This window comes from Pezoporus wallicus, unplaced genomic scaffold (assembly GCF_028554395.1).
Source record: "Pezoporus wallicus isolate ANWC-B61680 ecotype Strahan unplaced genomic scaffold, APGP_CSIRO_Pwel_v1 contig_2749, whole genome shotgun sequence".
Taxonomy (NCBI): Eukaryota; Metazoa; Chordata; class Aves; order Psittaciformes; family Psittacidae; genus Pezoporus; species Pezoporus wallicus.
The window spans coordinates 258,873-275,730 of NW_026638346.1; the positions used below are offsets into that span (position 1 = coordinate 258,873).

Consider the following 16,858-nt stretch of genomic DNA (forward strand, 5'->3'; position numbering starts at 1 on the left):
TTTTTGTTTTTTCTTCTCCAGTTTGACTTTGCCATGGCACTGCTTGTACTTAGTTTGTGTCAAAGTGAATGTACTTAATTTCCACGTATTTTTCTCTGAAAACATGACAGTGCATACCCTGCTACACTGATACAGCTGAAATATGAGACATAAGCATGATGATAATCCACTTGACAGAAAAATTTTGAAGAACAAGTTTGCATTTGTTATGTTGAAACATAACTTCTGCTTTAAGTTATAAAACATTTATAGGTGAACTGTGTGCCACTTCACTTACATAATCAGTCTGTTTCGTATTTAGCATCATTCAGGTGAATGCTGTTATCAGAGACCTGAGTGGTATTCTGTTATGTTTTCATCAACAGTGAATTTTGCAATCACAACTGTGCAGGTCAAGAATTAGATTTATCTTTAAAAACATGCTACCAGTGACAGTGAGCCTAAAACCTATTTATAAAATCTGACAGTATTATCATAGGTGTATTTTTTGTGCCTTTTTTTTTTTTGTGTGTGTGTGTTGAACTTGATTTAAGGAAGCTTAAATGGAATAGTAATCTTATACTGTTTGCAAAATTTGGAAAAATATTTGGAAGCACAAGTTAATTTGAAAACTTATGCGAGATCATGATATAAAAGAAGCACTGAAAAGAACAAAAAAATACCCGAAAACACACAATATAAAACTGGGGAATATTCCTTTTGGGAAATCCCAGAAAAGCATTGTAAGCACCACGGCAAAAAATAGGATTAAGGTCCCAGCATTGTGTCATAGGAGAATGGGTTTCAGAGCCTGGCTGTGTTTGCCGAGAAAATAACAGCATAAAAAGTCAGAGCAAGTCACAGCATTAGTGATTTACACTAGCCACATAAATGCTCCAATGCCGAATAATTTCTGTAACTGTCAGATCAGTGTTAAATCAGATGTGCCTGTTTAGAACTCCTGTGTTCTTAGAAGTTAAAATTAGAGGGAAAAATAATTGCCAAACAGCTAAAATTTGTTAGAAATGTATTGTTTAATGTCCTAGTTAATAATTGTAATTACTGAGGAAGAGTAAGGTATTTATTTGTTAAATGGTAGAGCGAGGCCTGCAAAATATAAATAATTTTTACCCAAAAAAATTTTTTTGAGAAATGCTTTCCCTTCTTCGCCCCCCTTTATTTAATTCTGGGAAGAAGGTATCTCTGCATGTCTGTGTGGATTAGTACTGTTCTAATGGCTGTAGATCACAATGTGGCTTCAATGTAGCTCTGAAAGGTGCACTTGGTTTTAGTGAATAGGACCAGCTATTCTTAAGGTATGTTTAAAAAAGCTAATAGTGATTCAGAGAGAAGATATATGTAGCAGTGTCTTACCATATGAAGATTTAATTGTGTCATTGCTTTCAGTTAGAAAGCTAAATACAAATGTCATACAGATCTCAAGTCAGGAAACATAGCTATAGTCCAATCTGTTTCATTAGTGCCATAGACCTGCCAATGCACACACCTGAGTTAAACATACTGTAGTACAAGTAGGGAAAGAGGTCTTTCACCATGTTGACTTTTTAACTTTCAGAATCTTCACAAAGTTTGTTTATTCTTATCACAGATTGTCATATGAGTTTATCAGAGAGAGCTACCACTTTCCTTAATGGGAGAAACAAAATTTTTAGTAGACCTATCCTGAAGAAAGATACAATTTTGAAGTGCAACCGATCAAGCAAAGAGTGCCTTCAGGAAAATGGCTTACTTTTATGAAACTCACAGGTTGATAAATCAAAATATGCATTTCCAGTATTATTTTGTCAGTCTTACTTTCTGGGGTATTCAGGATTGTTTCCAGTTTTATGTGGTTGGCCATAATATATGTTTATTATATTTATGAGCTATTTCTTCTGAATTTGATAGGTAAATATAATGAAAATTTCTGAATCAGGACAGCAACCAAAAATTTCTGCTAAAATTATTAATTTTAGCAGAAATTTTTGAGGGACTTCTGAGTGAGAGCTTTTTTGAATTGCTAATATAGGTTAATTGGCAAATGCTTACCAAACAAAAAACAGTCACTCTTGAATTTTTAAACTGAATTTTACCAAAGGCTAAACTGCACTTCAGTGGGTTTAGCATGCACATTTTTCTAGGTCTATTCCCCCGTTTGAGGTGTCTGAGCATTTATCCATGATTTCTTGGCTTCCAGAGAAGGGGTGGCTGGAGATGCATTTGTCTAGAAATGCTGTCTGCCACAGAAGCACCAAGCATCTGTTGCTTGCCGGGTATTTTTAACCTGTTGCCCAGTGGTAGGAACAACGCTCTTGGTTCTGTGCTGCAGATACACAAGACAAGGGAATGACAGGCTAGCAGGGAAAAATCAAACTGTTTCATGCTGTATAAGCAAGCTCAAGGGGTTCAGAACTCAGAACCCCACTGGAGATTCAGCCCCTTCTTACCCAGGCACCAAAGGTACAGCTGTGTGACTGCGTGATCTATACAAGGAATCTGGGAGGCCTTGTTTCCTCCTTTTTAGGTCAGGTAAGACAAATCAGTAATGGGTACATTTAATGTTGAGAACAGGTAGATTAGAATGGAAAAAAAACAGTTTATAGTAGGAAGATTTAACATGTTAAAATAATAGTTGTTTTTTGAAAGAACAATAAACTTCAGAAACTTCATTAGCTGAAAGTGGCTCTCAGGTAAAGATGGACTAAGCAGTGGAATGTTTTTTATTTTGTTTAAAGTTCATAGGCTTTGGTTACTTTGATTAATGTTAAGAAAGATGAGTAATATGTAATTAGAAATAGTTTCTATTATGTAGGTTACAGCAAAACAATTGTTTTGCTTCATGCTGTTGCTTTTCTGTAGTATTCTGTTTCTTTTGCAGATTGTTTTCAGAATCCTCATATGTTTTTTAGTAGTTTAGGTGGCTGTAATTTGACTTGTTAATGTGAAAATAAAGGCTGCTTATCAGTCTAAGAAAGTTATTTTTAATGTCACTTCTTAGTTGTAGCCTCTACACTAGTATATACTATATATACTATACACTGTACTAATATATACTATATATACTAAGTATATTAGCTAAACTTAGCCTCTATATTTTAAAATTCTACCTAAATCTTACCTATATGCCTATATAGCATACTATAGTGTACCTATATATACTAGCTGTACTTAGCCTTTATATTCTGAAATTCTATCTAAATCTGTACTAGCTTTCTGAAATTGTTATTTGAGTTATATATTAACTTAGCCTTTCAGTACTGACATCAGTGCAACACCTAATCTGCTCGCTCTTTTCTATTTTCCTGTGTGCTATGGTGTTTCAGTAGTTAGAAATCTAAAGTGAAAATTCATCAGAGTTACAATGCTTAATGCATGTGAGTGATTATTTGATCCACATTTTCATCTCCTCAAGCATCAAGATATCACATGTTCTTTGCTCTCTCTTTGTTCTGTTTAAAGAGCAGAAATGAGTGGGCTTAAATGAGAAAAGAAAAAAGCTGCATGAAAAGATGTTATTAAAAGTAATAAAAGGAGTGGTTGAATATATATAGAAGAATTTAATGTTTTCATCTCCATTTAATTAACATGAGGTTGACGAATAGTTTCTCACTTTTCATTTTTACCATATGGCATTGTTTAGATAGTTCCATTTTTTTCTGTTAATTAGAAAGAGAAGATAAAGATGGAGATGTGATAATTTCAGTTGGTTCAATAAGCATTTATGGGTATATTTTCCAGTATTTGATTTGCATATGAGGAATGCATTTGTTCATAATTTATGTTTGGTTTCCAAAACAGTCTGTAGGAATATAGGAGAGAAGCTGCAGCTACCTGATTCAGAGAATTTGAACATACCTATTGTTTGTTTTATTTTTACCTCTCATTACCACCATTTTGTAAAGAAAATAATTCAGATTATGGTAGAAGTCAGTTGGAAAAATATTTTAATATTGAGAGAAGCAGTTTTGAGGAGGATTTCTTCTGGTTTTATCATTTGATAGTTAGTACAACCTTTCAAAATCAAAAACACAGTTAGGTCCTAAAAATATCTCTGTGTGGAAAATTGTGTTGTAGCTTTGTCTACAGGTAATGCATATATAAACCTAACTGAAACTGGCAGAATTTTTTTTTTTTTTCTGTTAGCTACTGTGTTCCTTGATAGTGATCTGCAGACAGTTTATGCTTTACTTGAGAAGTAGATTGATTTTTGGCTTTTTTAAGAGCTTTTACAAATACATTAAGAACCAGGGCTTTGGGTTTTTTTTTTTTAATTAATAATTTCATGTGAGCCTCACGAGGTTCAACAAGGCCAAGTGCAAGGTCCTGCACCTGTGTCAGATCAATGGCCAGTGTCAAGACAGACCAGGGGATTAAGGGGTTGAGAGTAGCCCTGTGGAGAAGAACTTGGGCATCCTGCTGTTTGAAAGATTGGACATTACCCAGCAGTGTGTGCTTACAGCCCAGAAAGTCAGCTCTGCAGCACACTGGACCAAGACTTATGAAGTTGACTGCCTGTCTCTGTGCTCCGAGGTGCACAGAGGTTAAGGTAGTTGGTCTGCAGAAGATCCCTTTTTTCCTCAGTGGCTATCTAAACTCCATTCTGGACCATATTTATCAATACAAATGCATTAGTGCTTTCAAACTCTCCAGGGAATTGTTTTTTCATATAGGAATATATTATGGTATTATATCCCAGGTTTCTCCTTTTAAAAATAGATTTTCAAGGTTTTCAAGGGATTTTTTTTCTGCAACTTACAGTCATCTCCACTGTCATATTGGTAAATGTAGATTGATTCCAGAGAGGTTTGAGTTGAATCACTTCTGGTTGCCTGAAATCTTATTTGAGCAACATGATTATTCTTCTTCAATGAGCTTGTATGATTCTGATCTGACAGTATTAAAGAAAAAACTAGGGAAAACATAAATATCCAAACCCATTAGATATTACTACCACTACATTAAATGCTATTGATATTGTATACTTTAAATTCATTATAATAAATTAGAGGTATTACTGAATTCTAAGCATGCTGTTATGTAAGTGGATGTGAACTATGATGAAGAGCTGCTTCTCAGTAAAAAGTGAGCTGCCTTCTAATCGGTTATCTGTTTCCCTAAGCTGCTGAATTCTGGAATGGATGAATAACAAAAGATTTTAAAAGGGAGAGTGGTAATTTTTTTCTTTGCAGATGGTGCATTTGTTGCAGAAGTTGATACTTCTTCACCTTGTGTGCCTTGTTGAAATTCCCCATGACCTCTCTTATAAGCAGATTAGTATCTCAGATTTAGCTTTGGCACTGCTGCAGAAGACTTCGAATTAGAGTAGCAGATGCATGGATTTGGATGGTCAGAATATGATATAAGAGATGCCTGAATACATTTTTGTTTACTGTAAATCTCAACGTATCATGCTATCTCAGTAAGATCATGCTCTTTTGTATATTCCTGAATTATGCTTGATGCAGACCTGTTACCAAAGGGGTCAGAATATACAGGAAATATATTTCTGAATTGGAGATTTTTGGTGTTTTGCATTACATAAATAAGGAGTAGATTATACATACGGTTATGTTAACTTAATGATAAACACATTAATGATGGAACTTGAAATTCTGGTCTCTTTTTTTTTTATTAAGAATAGCACATTACTTTATTGAACTGCTGTTAGGACAGATTTTTTTGCCATTGGGAATTTGCATCACCAGTTATCTCTACCATTTGTTACTCTTGTTTTTAAACATTAAATTATAAGGCATCTATTCATACAAGTGCAAAACAAAGTTTTAGTTTAACTGTGGTCATTTGGAGGCTAATATTACTAATTAATAGTTCCCAGAGGCAAATTTAGTATAGGGTTTCTCAGTTTGGAATGGCAAACTGCAGTTAACTTCATATGAAATAAATAGAGGGAAAGTAAGTATTTCTTGCCATGACTGAATTTTCTTTTGATAAGGTAGTTATAACATTAAATCTTATTTAATTGAAATTTCCTTTAGATTTAATCTGATATCAAGCTAATAAACAGTCTGTGTATCAGCTGAATGGCACCGGGGTAATCTAGCATGATCAGCCAAACACGGTCCTTTGTATTAATGCTTTGAAGTGACAGCTAAAGGTTTCAATGAGGTCGATAGTTTAATTTTACAGTAAACTTTCCCCAGTGCTACTTTTTCAGCTTGTGCTTGAATATCATCCTTTACGTGTTCCCTGTAAAATGGGGAAAATACTGAATTATTTCAGACCTCTGATGTTTCAGTATGTCACCTAGGATGATGATAAAATGTCTCATAAACTAAAGGTAGGAATAAATTCTTTAGCATATTATTATAGAATTATTTTGTAGACCTTGTTATTTTAAAAAAATGTGATATCCATATTGACGATAAACTATTGCAATAAAAATATATGTGATGATATAAAAGATTTCCTTAGATTTCAGGGTTTCCATGTCCACTAGAGTTTCTTGGCCTCCCTGCTCTGTCTTTTCTTTAAAGAAAGCATTGTTTGCCATGTGAAAACTGACAATGACAGTCACTGGATTTATATTGGATGTAAGATATTACATACTGCTTAACTGAGAACATCTTTTGCCTCATTCTGAACTGGACTGCCTTGAAATGAATGACCTTCCAGAGTTAGTATCTGTAGCTGAAAACACCCATTTTTTACACTGCTAAAAACCATTCTTGTTTTCTTGAAAATTCATTGTACTAACTAAGGATTTCTTGATGATGGGGGGGGATTGGGGGGGGGGGTGCAGTGAGAAGGGGGTGAGGAGAGGGGTAGAAGATTATAACTTGGGTTTTCCATTCAGTGCATTCATGGACACACTGACAGACCAAAATTTCCCTAATGTAACATGAGGAGATTAATGAAAATAAAAGTCATAATATTTAATTAGTAGTGTAATATTATCATGGTATCCAAGTTCATTTGTAAATTAAATACTTTGCAGTATTAACTGATTTTAAAGAATTACCCATATAATCATATCCTTATTCTAATGAACTGGTCAGCTTTCCTTGTTCAAGGACCTCGATGCCTGAAAGATAACATGACTGAAAATCACTGGGATATAATCTCTACAATCAGAATGTTGGGGGAGGGGGGGGGCGTTGGGGAGGGAGCTATGGGAGCAGTTTACACATGGGAGGTGATGAAACTCTTCAGGCATTTGCCCAGGCATTTGTGGGAAGGAGTGCGACTTGAGCATGGAGCTGGGTTCCTGGGCACACAGCATAGGAAGGTGATTTGACACCGTGAAGAAAGAACACAAGAAATCCTTGCCAAGGAGTATGCGTTGTTTACATTGTATACAAATATAAAAGGAAAGAAAAAGTGCCAGTTTTAGGATAATATTTTGTGAGAAAATGAGCCTAAACCCACATTTAATGTTTCTTTACTTTCTGATGGTCCAGGGTTTCTCATTCTGAGATTTTGTACCTTTCTTTTCCATTGTCCTTACCTTTCCAGGTTTTATAGCCTAATTGGCTGAGAATGAGGAAAAAAAATTGCAAAAGGAAAATTTATAAGGAAGGAAATACTACTTGTCCTTGTTACAGCATAGGTAAAGCACAACTGTCTTTGTAGCTCCCTGGTATTTGTGCTCTTAAGTGTGAGTTAACAATGAATCCAGACCTTGACATCTCAGATAATGGTCTCGTCTTTATGGCATGCTGAACTCAGGTTTGGGTCTCAAGGCTCATCAGAGGGTCCGAAAGGGTAATACAAAGTGTGTCTTCAGAATACTCTGAGATGCTGTAGTAAATAGTTTATATAATGCATCTTGTCATGATCTGTTCTTTTAGAAGTGTATCTATTTTATGCTTGTGAGACAGCTGTTCTTATTGTGTGTAACACCAAAACAAAGTTGCATTAGAAAAATTAGTGGGTGTATACAGTGGGGAGAAATTTAAGTGTCAAAAGCTGATTATAGAAAGAATGATATTTATTCTAAGAAATCAGAAGAAATTCTTTGGTGATAATTCATAAGAAATTTCAAAGACGGTTTAGGTCTTTTTTTGTTCCAGAAGATGCATATTCTGAAAAATATCTTATTTTTTTGCCTTTGTGGAGTTGAGTCAATGTGTATCTGCGATATCCCTGATACGGAAAATTCCTTCTTGAAAAATGAGTAAAGAAATTACTCGAAATAAAGTAAATGCAATTGAAGGAAGTGTAAACAAATTTTCATAGACTTCTTCACCCTATTTAGCAAGCTGTAGTATTTTGACTGTTACGGTCTCATGTTAGGATTGTTTCTGTTTAACTGCAATTCTACTTTTTGTTGCTAAATATTGGGAATTTACAAGTATTATTCATGCAAAATCATTTTAATAACATTGGTTTATAATAATCTACTCACTGCATGAGGGCAACAGGCTCTAATTAAATGAAAAGTAAAAAATGAGAATAGAGAATATTGAAACAGATAAAAATAACATACAGCTAGTATTTGTGAAAGCTATTGTGGTGATCATAAAGTCATATAGCTTTCCTACATAGTATGAATAATATTCTCCCTACTTGCATAGTCCTGTTGCAGTGGAGAATAGTGGCTGAAATGTAATTAATTTCTGTGGTAAAAGTAAAAAGCTTTGTGACATCTGCTGTTTAGAGAAATAACAAGGCTGAAGTTTATGGTCTGTGAAATTTCTGTCTTGTGTTATATAGGATCAATAAGCATGTACTCTGGAACTGTTGTCAAAGGACATACCTGTATACTTTATGCAGAACCATGCACAGAAAAGAGATTATTTACTTTCAATATGTGTGCAATACTAATTAGATTAGTATTGCATGTAGACAGCTCTGTATTTTAGTTTCAGGTGATTCATTTTTAACAGTTCCATGTTCTCTTAGCTTTCATTATTGAGCAAGGGTTTAAATTTCTTTTACTTACTGTGAAACTTTCAAGAGGAAGAAGTTCCTGTATGCCATTAGATGTGTTTCTCCAGATTTTGACAGTTTGTGTATAGTGTATTTGTGAAGCAAATGACATAATTTGCAAATACTTTTCAAATTCCCAAATGTCTTCCAGAGAGGAAAATGCACCTAATGTTTAACAGTGTAAATATTTGTATACTCTTTCAGGAATAGCTCTGTTATCCACTTTCTTGAAGTATATGTCTATTCCTTAAACAGGGTTTTTTAAAGGATTTTAAAGTTATATATAGTGAATGTTGTAGCTTTAGTAATAATAATTGGGAGAAAACATTAAGGTGTGAGCCTGAAAGTATGAAGAGATATCAAGAGAAATCATTATTCAACCAAGGGTCCTAGCCTCCCTTTGAAATTCAATAGTAAATGAAAAGCTGCAACTTTTTAGGGGCAGATTAAGTTTTATTCCACAAATTAGAAGTAAATTAATTTGTTATCAATGGCTATCTGGTTATATAAAATAGTGATTTACTTATCATCTTTCAAGAATTTTGCTGTTAAATTGTAGTGAAAAATGAACTGAGCCCACATACCAAAGTCTCAGAGCAAGAGATGTTGGAAATCCAGTATCGTGTGTTTACCTCAGTCCATTAAACGCAACTTGCCATGCTGAATTCAACAGCACATCATATTCAGTATATAAACTGGAGGGAGTTACTTGGAGGGGCATATCGCTGCTCAGGCTGGTTCGGGTATTGGTCAGTGGTGAGCAATTGTATTGTGCATCACTTGTGTTTATTGTTTTCTTTTCCCTTCCCCTTTTAGTTTTATATTCTCTCCCCTTGTTATTTCCATTATCATTATTATTATTGGTGGTAGTAGTAGTATATTGTATGTTAGTTATTAAGCTGTTCTTATGTCAGCCCATGGAGTTTGTGTTCCTTCAGTTCTCCTCCCCGTCCTACCCAGCGAGGAGGGAAGGGTGGGGTGTGAGCAAATGGCTATGTGGTGCTGGCTTACCGGCTGGGGTTAAGCCATGGCAATGTGTTATTTAATAAGTTGCTGTAGTCATTGCCATGAAGCTACAGCAGTAATTCTTCTCATTTACTGTTCTTTTTGGATTTCCAAGTTTTATATTAAATCTGCCCAGAAAGTTCAAACACCCCCTCATCAGATGCCATCAGGTATCAAATACTTCAGAACCAGGAGATCCAAACCATGTCTTTGGTTGACTATACCACTGCTGGTATTTCCACAGCATTTTTAAGCTGTATTTTGTGATAATGTGTACCAAAAAGATGAACTGCAGAATTTCATTTTTGCAGTGGTTAAAGGTGGCGTTAGTGGTAGGTGATAAGCAGTGAGTTAGAAGATAGGATAAGACAGAAGCAGAAGGTAGATTGGGGAGGAAAGGAAGAATGTATTCAACTAAAAGCCAGTCATTTTAGAAATGAGGTGCAGGGTAGTTCTTTGAGCAGAGACTATTGACCATAGCATTTGTTTCAGTGTTTGTTTAGTAAACCCAAAGCTTGCTTGTTGTGTTTTCCTTAGGGTGTAGAACTTTTCCTGTTTACTTTCTTACAGCAGAAAATTCTCATTAGTGTTTCTAGAAAAGGAAATACGTGTTGCACAGAGGTATCATGTATTGGTTTAATATTTTATTGCCTTCCTAATACTGATTCATGCCATTCTGAAGAGGAATGTAATCCAGTTGTCTTGGACAGGAAACTGCTTTGATTTTAATAAAAAAGTCTTAGGCTGTGTGTCAGTGGTAATAAGTAATAAATTCCCAAATTGCTTTCCTGGGGAAAATAAACATATTTCCCTTTTCTAATTTTTATACACACATACATAAATCTTTATATAAGCAGTAATACTAGGTTACACCTGTTTTGTGGATTTGACAAAATGTTTATCCACTATTTTTTTCAGATAGTACTATTGATGATATATCTTACTCTACTGCAATTCTTTCAGTGCCTCAGGAGGTTTCTAAGAAGTGCCTCCAAGGCTGACATACCTGTAGTTCTTCCACTGAAGTATCACATTCACCATAGGTGTGTTGCTGTGTACATAGTGAAAAACAGCTGAAAGAACAGTATAAAATAGGGTATAGTATGCTTTCGTGAAAGAAATCAGTTTTAAAGTTACTGCAACTGAAAAATATTATGGTTTAGAGAATATTTTGCTTCTGTATGATAATAGATGGCATGTAGTTCTACATACCAAAGAAATTTGTTTCCCAGTTTATTGTTAATCTTTGAGAATCATATTTTTCTCATAAAGCTGAGAGAAACTTAGGTGAAGTTGTGCATGATCAGACCAGTTTGAGGGAAAATTCAGTTCTGATAGATACTGCTCACAAAAAGATTCTGATCTAATGCATTTTAAAGGAATCACAGTAGCTGAGAATTAGTGGAATAGAACATACTGTATGCTAAGTGCATGTTGCATTCTCTCACTTTTTGTCATTGCTCTGTAGTTCTCAGCCTTTTGTATCTTGTTTGGCAGAATTATAGTGCAGGGATATGCTTTTATTAAACATTTTTAAATCATTAAATCATATTGAATGAAATAGGGACTTGTTGACTCATTGTCAAAGGCTATTTCAAAATTCCTTATGTAAGGCAGTGTACAGTGAAGAAAGCCTTATCGGCGTGTTAACTGGTTGGGAAGATTGACGGAGATCATCAAGGTGCATGGAGCTGTAAGAATTGTTGAATCAATGTTACAGTATCTTCTTGTTCACAGTTTTAAGCTGAGTCACTCAAGCCTGACAGAAAAAGCTCCTGGCAAAGCTAGATGTCAGACACTTCATCAAGTCTCATGGGTTCTGGGAAATAAAAATAGATCAGTGAAATAAGGGCCAAGTCCCAGTTTTAAAGAACTGTATATAGGAGTTAGGATCACAGAGTAAGTAAAAATACTTGATTCAAAAGGCTTCCTGCTTTTGAAGTACTTTCTGGGCAGGATTTTGGAGATTGATTTTTGAGGAGTAAGCTTAAAATTCTTAAATAAGGAGGTTTTAAACTTTCCTGCTATTAATATTACTTCTTAGCTGTTTATAGACATGTCCATTCCAATTCAGTACCAAATGAACTGATTGTTCTTCCTGTTTGGTATTATAAACCTTCCTGACATCATTCACTTCAAGGAAGCCACCCTTTCTTCCCATTATTGCTTTTGCAGACCATACTCTCTTGCGCATAATTATCCGCAGTAGTTTCTTAGCCTCTTGCAGGCTTATGAATGGAATCATAAAGTCCTACTCTCTCCCCATTTTCTTGACTTGCCTCCCTTTTGTATTGCAATTAATCCTTATGGTAGCTATTGTAACTGCTTAGATTAAAAAAAAAAATTTAGTCTTAGATATGTGCTTGATACCTTTCAGGTTGAAATGACCAGGGTTTATCATGCTTCTGAATGGAAATTCTGAGTATCATAGAGAGATGACAGGGTCTACCATGCTGCTATTGTCTTATTTTAGCTGAACTCAAGTGTGAAATACTATTACTGTGGTTACAGGTGTATTTATTTATCCTGGTTATGTATTAAGGTATTTTAGTTTCTAAAGGTTTGTTTAACTTATGTGTATTTCATTATTCTTCTATAACACAGCTGAATTTCAGTTGTAAATTGAAACTAGCTGTTGTTTGCAAGTAAATACCCATCTTTCCTACCACCAGAGAGCATTGTAACCTTCTGAGAGAGTTACGCAGACAGAATGCTTAGAAGGGCAGACAGAATTCTTAGAAGACTATAAAAGTTCTGAAAGATTTGTCTGTGTCAAATACAAAGACATACTTCTTTCTTAAAGAGGCAGTTCTTGATTTTATTTTTTTTTAACTATCAAGTAGCTATTGAATTGAGGTGCTTCAGCTTCCTTTTGGGGAGTATTTTGTAGCAATTGATGTAGTACTTGGTAATCTCTTACATTTGACAGTGAGCCAGTATTTTTCTATGATAGTTTTAACCTATATTTTAAAACTACACTATTCACCTCTACTAATATTTTGAACCTCTTGCAGTAGATGTTGTCTAAATGTGGAGGAGGAAGGTACGATAGTCATCAGGAGCAATGACATAACTCAAAACTGCTATGAAGATGAGCAGAAATAGTGGGGAGTCTTCCATGAGCAACAGTGACAGGGGCTCTGATGTGGCATGTGCTGCTGACATTGACGTGGGATAGGGGAAAGTTAAAAATGGTGCTCCCTAAAGAAGCCTGCAGTTGAGGAAGCCAAAATTTCTGTGATAGCTTTGCTGCACATAGTGTGAGACCATGTTTGGCACATAAAAGCAGACTGCATCTAATCCCAAGTTAACCTCTGTAGCTGTATGTAATGGAAATTGGAGGAGCCTCTGCACCAGCTTCTTCAGTATGTTTATCTGCTTCTCTTGCACTGAATTATTTGCTAATGTGGAGGTACCTGTTGGACATGATTCAAATCTCCATAGACTAAGTTGCTATCTGCAGCTACTTGACTTAATATGAAAAAAAAACCAACCTTGAAATATTGTTCAGGTATTTCCTCAGAGATTCTGGCCTATAGACACAAATTTCATTTCGCTGATGAATTGTATACTGCTTCTATGTTTCTTCTATGTATATTCAAGACAAATTAATTTCATATCTAGTATATTGTATCATCTGTATCTCTTCTACAGGGATACTTAGAGAGGTGCTATAGTTTTCCACATACTAGAAATCAGTAGAAAAAAGTCTGTAAGGGAGCAGTGAGATACAGTGAACAGAACACTGCATGCAACTCTTGGACACTGATTATTAGAAAGTGGGAAATAATTTACTAACTTGGGGAGAAAAACAAAAGTATAGCCAAAACTAATGGACAGAGAAAGCTGAATAATAAAAATGCAAAGGATAAAAATGTTTGCTTTGAATTGTACAATACAGTTAACAAATTGCATTGTGAATAGTAAAAGCAGTAAAATGATTTAATTATTAGTTGATCTAATAAAAATATTTTCAAAACAGAAGCTGAATATTGTATCACTTGGAGTCTGTATTTGTGGGAAGGGAGTGCATAAAGTAAACATGACCCAAGCTAGGGAAAACTAGAATATAGATATGGAGAATATGTTTCTTTTCTTATGATGCTAGTTGCCATAGTTGCTATTGTTGCAGTCAACAAACACTAACTATGTGCTGCTAATAGAAGCTGATATTTTTATTCTTTATGGGAGAAGGAAATTTACTTTGTCCTGTCACCAGGGCAATTCTTAGGTCCCACTTTTCTGTGTGTCACACCCCTGTTAGTTAATATAGAGAGCAGCTGTGCATAATTTCTCTGTATCTGCTTATAGAAAAACTGAACAAAGTTGGAAGAAAGTATAGTCAAATACTTGAACAAATTCAGCTTAAAAACAATGGTTGAAATCCTAATTCCATTAAGATAGTTAACTTCAGTAGAACCAGGATTGGATTTCACACTGTGGTTTACATTTACATAAAATAATTAGTGAAGAAAGACACATGGAGTGTTTTAACTGTACACAAAGTACTTTTTTTTCATTTTTTATTTATACATAGGAAGAGTTGGCTCACAATGCCAACTTCATTATCTTTTTATATTCCAACCTCATCTCTTTCAAACTTTCTTCTCTGTTGTGAGTTGAGACTAGGGATTTCTTTCTGGGGGTTGTTTTCATCATTAAATCCAGCTTTAATGATGGTTTAACAGTCCTACTTACAGTTGACTTGCATATCCGAATGACATAGAATTTTAGTCCTGTAGAAACTGTGTATTACAAAAAATATTCCACACACATCACAGTGGTATAGCCCCATCTGCAGTTTTCCCCTTTGTCCCCTAAATGTTCCATATACTTTAGCTAAACATTTTTCAAAGAAACAGATGCAATAGAGGCAGGCAAATTTTTTCACCAGTAAGGTGATTACAAAGTCTCCAGAAAAAGGCTAGAAGGGTAAAATTAAAAAGTGAATGCAAGAAATCCGTCTCCAGATCTTCTGATTTGTAGCATGATAGGTGCAGTTGAGGAAGGCTGTTAGTAATTCTTAATGTCACTAGATAATGGAATTGATCTCAGGCTTTCCAGATGGACATGCCACTGTCACCATGGGTTTACAAGTTTTAGAAACCATGAAAGAAGAAAATAATTAAAATATTGCACAGTCTGTTGTGGAAAGGATGTCTCAGTACTCCAATAGATACCTGCATCACTTTGACAAATACCCAGTTTCTGTAGTGAGAGCCATCTAACACAAAATGGAAGAGAAAGTGCTTCATGTGGGCATGTAGAACTGTGGGATCAACTGAACATTCAGCATTTATCAATTATCAATTCATTACAAAATCAAAACCCCAAATTTTTACAGAGTAGAGTAAGGATTTTAAGTGAAAGCACTACCATTGCCTACCTCATAAGGTATAATAGGCTAAAATTTGATCTCTGGTCCCTATTAAAATTATTGCTGTTCTTCAAAATGTTGCAAGCATTTTATACATTAGATAATTGTTGTGGAAGTGTTTGTTCTTTTGTAAATAAAAGATGGTTCTGGGATGAATGGAAAGAATTCCTGTAATGTCCTCAGTTTATGTTTCAGTTCTACTTAATTGCAATAGGTGGAGTTTAGAGGTTTTGTACATACCTACAGCTCTTGTATTATGTTGAACTGCAATGTTAGCTGACATATTTTCCTTTATAACACATATGAGATAAATATTTTAAAACCATGTGTGACAAGATTACCTAATATCCCTTCCAAATTACCTAACCTATCTTTCTTTTTGGTTTAATATGCACACTTCTATGAACTTGATTTTATTCTTCTTACCTGTGAGAAAAGCTAGTGAATGTTACTTCTTTATCTATAATTCCACATACTATGTCACTAACGTACTCTTAAAGCCCATGGAGAAATACTGAAAACGTGTATCATAATTTTCAATTCATAGTTCTATTCTTCCAATTGTTCTGAGTAATTTAATTTGTTATTTCTTTTGTTCCTTTATAAATAGCTTCATAATAACAATAATACTTGACTTTCTGTTTTTAACTTGTACTTACTTACTCGATTTGTACCATTGGTGCTGCCGTTCCTTTTATTTTCTGTAATTTTTTTCCATTTTTATTTGTTTTGCTTCTTCAAACTGTGGAAGCCCTGAGACCTCTGCTGTTTATACATAGAATAATTGTAGGAAATGGTGTTAATGAGCAGGAGAAAGTCATGTTCCCAAGTCAAAGCTATAAATAATTATGATTACCTTTGATGATACTGCATTGCTACAGTTACTTTGTCATGGTTAAGATTGCAGACACGTTTTGTTACAGCAGTTGGGCAAAATATTTCCTGTCTCCCATAACCGTCAGATCAGGAGTATGTAATTTTTTTATATTGGAAAAGAAGTCAGCAGAGCTAAGCTGTGCAGAGGAATAGAACTTTTGCAGACAGTAAGAACTAGCAGGAAGTTAATGCCTTGCTTGGTGAAAGGAGGCATAGCAAACTTCCTGAGGGTGCACTCTGCCCCATTGTAGAATCATAAAATCATAGAATGGTTAGGGTTGGAAAAGACCTTAAGATCATCTAGTTCCAACCCCCCTGGCATGGGCAGGGACATCCAGATCATTAATGGTGTTCAGCAGGATCAGACCCAGTATTGACCCGTTTTACACTGCTAGTTACTGGCTTCCAACTGGCCTATGTGGAAGCTTTTCTTTAAAGAAGTAAGATGTTTGTCTTACCTTATAATATCAATGACCTTTTGAATGCTCCCTGGTATTAAATAGATTAAAATTCAAAATAATTAAAATTAGAACCCTCATTTTTGAAGTTCCTGTTTCATCACCTCCTTGTAAATAATGCTGATGATGATGTCTCATCAGTCCCTGATGTACTACAAGGACTGATTTTTCAGTGCACACTTACTGAATTTTCTGTAGGTTTTGAGCAGTCTTGTATTCAAATTGACAGTGCAAATTCATGAAATTACAACCACATGTCTCACCAGCTTTTTTA

General features: G+C 34.9%; 1 protein-coding gene across 2 annotated transcripts in view; it reads left to right on the forward strand.

Annotated features, from left to right (window-relative positions):
• Positions 1 to 16,858, forward strand: part of FER (FER tyrosine kinase) — a 147,426-nt gene that overhangs the window by 112,946 nt on the left and 17,622 nt on the right. The window lies entirely within an intron of this gene.